Source organism: Larimichthys crocea, chromosome XXIII, assembly GCF_000972845.2.
Source record: "Larimichthys crocea isolate SSNF chromosome XXIII, L_crocea_2.0, whole genome shotgun sequence".
NCBI classification, from domain to species: Eukaryota; Metazoa; Chordata; class Actinopteri; family Sciaenidae; genus Larimichthys; species Larimichthys crocea.
In genome coordinates, this window is record NC_040033.1 from 1,381,136 (window position 1) to 1,387,187 (window position 6,052).

A 6,052-nucleotide genomic window follows, 5' to 3' on the forward strand; every position below is an offset into this window, starting at 1 on the left:
CTGCCATTCACAAGTTAGCGATAAAGAAAAAAAAAGGGGAGAAAGAAAGAGAAGGGAAAGAAAGGCAAAGGGAGGAGGAGGAGAAGAAGAAGGGGGGAGGGTAGTGAAGGAGGGAGAGAACACTGGCCTTACATCCCAGTGAGCATCAGTTGACTGTGGACGGAGAGACGGGGGGGGGGGGTTAGAGGCTGAAGGCGAGGGTGGACGCCGGGAAGTGTTTTCCTTTTTCTTCTTCTCCTGCATCCAGAGCTGCTCTCTGCAGACGAGGCTGCGCTGAAGGCGGCCGGCGATGACGGATCCACCGCGTGATGTTTGATGTCTGAAGCTATCGGGCCCCATCTAATCTCTTTTTCAATGACAGTGGAATGAAGGAGAAAAAGGCCATAACTTGTAAATCAGCCTCAGCCAGTCAGGGGTGGGGGTGGTGGTGGGTGGTGGGTGGTGGTGGGCTGCTGCTTCTTCTTGCTTTTTAATTAATTCATTTCTGCTCTTGCTCGTCTCCATCTTCATCTCTCTGCTGTATGTGGCAGGTGCACATGCAGTCCAGGCACTCTGTCATCTCGTCTCATTACGTGACCCCCACGTCGGATGCATCTCAATACGTCTCCTCACTGTACGCCCCGTCGGGAGTGATGCGGCATTTTAATTCAACTGAAGGGGGTAAGACGTATCGCGAGGAGTGGCTGTTTGAGAGACAGACGAGGGATCTGACATGTATGCACCTTGAGCAGATGAACGGTTGGTTGAAGCGACTTCTTTGACATGCACGGGGACGGAGTTTGCGCCCCAGATGAATAATTTAAAGAAAAGCGTCGTTTTTTTTCATTAGCTGACCTCATCCTCCATCGCTTTATCTCAGGATATCAGCGTGAATATTATCAGTACAAACTCTTTGTGTCAGATAAATGTACAAAAATAAATTTTTCAGGCCAAACTAATTAACATCCGAGGAAGCAGCGAGCTAACCTCCCTCTGATTGCAAGCCAAGTCCTCACAGTTCACAACTCAATCCCTGGTTGTGTTCATGGCGCTTGGAGATTAAGAAGCATGTGTGTGTTCGTATGTATGACTGGGGGAGGAGAGGTGTGTCATGTTTACTTAGACCCATGTGTGTGTGTGTGTGTGTGTGGTGTTCCTCACTAACAAGCCACTGGGAAATAAAAGAAGCAGGCTAATTTGTACGTCTCTGCATAGAATTAGTATTAATTCACCTGCTATCGACGCCCCTGGGACGTTAATAACACTGTTGTTACAGAGCCCAAACAACTCTGTGCAAACATCAGAGAACAAGGACTGTACCCAACTGCTTCAGAAAATCAGAGCCGCACGCAAACAACAACAACAACGAAAAGATTCCAATCTCCTCATCTTAATATCCGCAGGCCTGCCAGGCCCAACAATCTCCGAGCTCCCATTGTTTCCTCACACTCCTCTGATGAGGACTCCATTACATCAAATCAAAGTTTTCCAGTGCTGAGGAAACGGCTTCCTTTTTAAATAAGGGTGTCTGCTGATCCTCTCCCAATTCTCAGTGTCGGCTCCCATCAGCGTCACCGGGGCTTGTTGCACTTGCGTTCACCTCCACAGTCCTCGCTGCTGCTGATTAGCTCTCTGATTTCCCTCTCCACCTCCCAAAGGAACGCTCAAGTGCGGATGTGTACCCCGCTGTTTGCCGTGCTACCACAACAGTTCCTGCAGCTGATGCGAGGTTACTGATACGGCTCGCTGCTTTAGCAATGACAAGACCACAGAGGCCGAGCGTTGGAAACTAAAGTTCCCGATCTCCTGTTGCTGTTTTTCAGGGTTCTCTGTAAACTAGCAGGAGGTGACGGCTGGAAGTTTGGCTTTGTATGATTTAATACACAATAAGTTTGATAAGTCACGGAGTCAGAACAGCTCATTTTTCTTCACTCCTTACTCAACATTCACACAGCTCCAAACTAATTGACACCGTGTCAAAGAAGCAGCACGGATCGATTTTGTTTTAATGAAAAAATTGGAGTTTGTTGAAGCTCGGTGGGATGTCGACAACACTTTTTTTTGTCATGTTGCTTTTTCTGCTTTGTTGTTGTCCGGAATCCTGTTTTGTTCCGTGATCCTCGCCGGCGTGTTTGTGTGTGTGCTGGCAGACGTGCCCTGAAGGGAAACGGTCAAAGTTCAAAAACGTTATTTTGTTTGGAACAATGTCTCGAAGACGTAACGTACATATTCTGTGTTTTTTCTCCATCAACTTACTGATTGGTTGGTGAGTAGTTGTAGTTTCTTTCAGCCAAGACTTGCTTTGGTTGACTACAGGTCTAGATTTAGTATCGTTTCTCTCTCTCTTTGATTTTTAATTTAAATTCAGGTCATTTATGATTTTCTTATTTTGTAAATCTGTTAAAAAAAAAAATCTAAAAATGAAAACCACTTTTTAAAATTTGTACTTTTTTATTTCACGGTATCAAAAAGTTGTTTTAAATCAAATAAATTAAGTTTATTTATTATTAAAATTAGATGAAGTACTATTGGGTCCAATCAACATGTTTACAATCTGTTTTAAAATACCAAGCTGCTCCGGCTTCACTGGGGGATTGATCGCACGGCGGAAAGGCGTCAATCTTCCGAGGGACGGTCATTCACTTAACCTCAATAACCTGAAAGAAAATCTGAACAGTTTGAGTGAGAGTTCCTTTACAGAAATACTTGGCTGCCAGGTGTGCAGCTGTGCGTTGAGTTCTGTGGGCTGGCTTCATCTCTGACAGCATTGTTTGCAGAATAAAGAAAGAAAGAAAGAAAGAAAGAAAGAAAGAAAGAAAGTATATTGTAGGAATTACTGAAACAAATACAAAATTGACTGTCGGCATATAAAAATGGTTCCATCAAGGCCAGAGCTGAGTGAGCAAATAATTTCCTTCCTCTCTTAAACACAGCAACATTGCTTAACGTCTGCAACAAAGCCGGTAAATACTATAAAGTGACATTTGGCTTTTTTCCCCGAGAGGATTCAGATTCTCGTTGAGTGCAGTGTGTATCTCAATTTCTACCATTTAATAACTGCAGGGATGAAATACTTTAACAAAACTGTTGCTTCAGTAGAAAGCACAGCGGTAAATTAATAATGATTCTCCGTCATTTTCAGAAGTTTGGTTCAGTGCTGGGTTATTATATCTCAAATGTCAGAACCATTCTCTCTGATTACGAACTGCGGAGCATGTAAACACAATACCTAATAATATCATTTGGTTTTTGGCACACACACAGAAGTGTAGTGGTTCCTCGTCGAAGTCGATTTCTCAGTGGTTTTCTCAATCAGGATGAAAAAACCCAAAGCAGGGAGATTTCACAATAACTGAGCATCACTTAATGCCACGTTTGACTCAGGAATCAAACGTTATCACGAGCTGGAATTAAAAGCAGCCGTGCTGTGTGTTTGCGTCAACATCAAAGATATGAGGCATCGACCTGTACCTGTAACTCTCTGTATGCTTTCCATCAAATTATTCCGTAATTACATTCACGAGGTTTGCACAATTGTGTAGAGACTGAACCGTATGACTAACACTCATTTCACAGATTTACTGCAGCCGAAGCTCTTACGCAGATAACTCACACTGGGTGAGAGGGTACGCCAAAGGTTCAGGTCCTTGCTCAAGGATACTTTGACAGTTAATTGTTAATGGACACATGTCTGCTATTCCAAGGAGTGAACCTGTATCCATCTTCATGCTATGACCAGTCGCCCTTTCTTTTTTTTTTAACACCATGCGTATATTCTGGAGTCGTATTCACTTAGCATGTAAGCTTTGTTATTATTTCATTATGCACCTGGGCTCTGATATGAAAAAAATAAATAAATAAAAGGAAGTTGAATTTGGGCCAATTTGATGAATTACAAGCATTCACAGACACTGCAGTGTGTTTCATGCTTTTTAGCAAAAACATTTTCTTAGGTCGTCTGAAGGCTTCCTCAGTAATGATGAATGGTTATTTAAACAGATTAATTTTGATCCCTATAGTTGCTCCTTACTACTCTCTCCAGTTAGTAAATCTTTTTGTATTGCACTGGATAAAACATTTCTTTAAAAAAAAAAAGAAAAACACTGAGCCACCAACAGAAATTACTCTTCAGCTGTTTCACTTTCCAGTATGTACAGTTGCTTTAATACACAAGCTAATACTTTTCCTGTGTTCAAATCACTAAATGGAGTTACAAATTAAGTGTGTCAGTGACTGTAGGCTTATAAAACTAAAACATATTGTGTAATTATACAATAAATTCTCTCCCGCCTTGGCATCATTGGCACTGCACTCTCCTTCACCACTCGTCTGTCCCAAGGCGTCCCCCAGGGTTCGATGCTTGGTCCTCTTCTCTTCATACTTTACGTCCAATGTCCAACATCCGATGACGATGACATCCATCCATAACCAGGCTCCTTCCCTCCTCACTGACTTGCTCCATCGCCACAATCCATCCCGCAACCTCCGTTCATCCGATGCAAACCTCTTGACTCCACCACCCAGGACCAAGGAACGGACCTGGGGGAAACAAGCCTTCTCTTTAGCTGCCCTACTCCCACTGGAACTCTCTCCCCAAACACATCTGTGACTGTACCGACCTACTTACATTAAAATCTCTGACAAAAACACACCTTTGATTACTCAGAAAAGCACTTATAAATAAATGTATCATTATTATCGTTACTATAAACTGTAACTTATTGCTCCCAGCGATTTTGTATCAGTCCACAGTATGTGTTGCATTGAAGAAACCTCGATGACAGTTGTGCACAATCCTCTGTACTAATGTACAGTGACATTTGTGTCTGTGTTGGGAAAAAAAAAATGCTGGGTGATGGTTTCACAAGTTAAGCCCTGAGGATGCTCCTGTGCCCGCCAAAGTGATGACACTTCACTCAGTCTGTGAAGACTTACTTATGGCTCAGCAGGTGATACGTCTGCTTTATTGACTAAAATTTCACAGTCCACCCCTCTCCCCTCGTGGGTATTTACCTGACATTGTTGTGCATCGCTCAGCAGGGGAAATAATTCATTTATTACCTCAGAAATAATTGTGCTGAGCGTCTGTTTGGTAAATATATCTCCACTTCACCGCAATGTCTCCTACACAACATATTCTGTGTGAGGCAGTACAAGAAGAATAGAGAAAATCAATGGTGAGACTGCCGTTGTACTAGTTCACTGCAGCACTCTGACAAAAAAGAAAAAGCGTGAACATTTCTTGCTATGACAACAATTGTCATGGAGAGAGAAAATGACTTCCCTGTCCAAATACCCAAATCAGAGTACACAAGGTTACGCTTTAAGGTTGCATCTGAAAATAAATTTGCTCTGTGAACACACTGCAGCAAAAGAAATTCAGACTGAGGATGATCCACGTGCACACAAACACAATCTGTGAAATTCACATTGAATTAGACCAAAGAGTAGACGGTGGTTATGCACTTATGAACCGTTATCCCATTAAAAAAAATGTACATACCTAATTTTATGGATGACAAATCCAAACCAAAGAAAACAAACTTCTTGACATTACGTGGTTTCTCCACTTAGTGACACACTACTATTAAAGCAGATTTTCAAGCAATTTCTTGCCCCTGAATTCCACACTGTGGTAAATATGGACAGCCGTACACGTGAATTTGTTCAGATTATATTTCATACAATGAAAAATTAGTCCAACAACAAGACAAGAGTCTTGTCCGTCAACGTCACCGCTGAGTGAGCCTCTGAGCCCGGTTGCATTGCCAAAACACGTTGTCCAACAACCAAGCGAGCATTATCGAACAGCAACTAGTTCACAGGATTTTACTTCACTCTCCATCAGGAAACACGTCTTCGACCTAAACCCTATCTCCACATGTTTCTTGCAACTTAATACTTCCAATTTTTGAAACCCAGTATCAAGCGAAAGCGTTGCAGCCGGCAGCCAGCCACCAAACGGGCTGCAAAATGTGTAATCCTTCAGGACAAATGGGCACCGTGAAAATGTCTGACAACATGGAACAGACCCTGCAGAAATAAATGTTTGGTTAAAGAAGAAGATCCATTT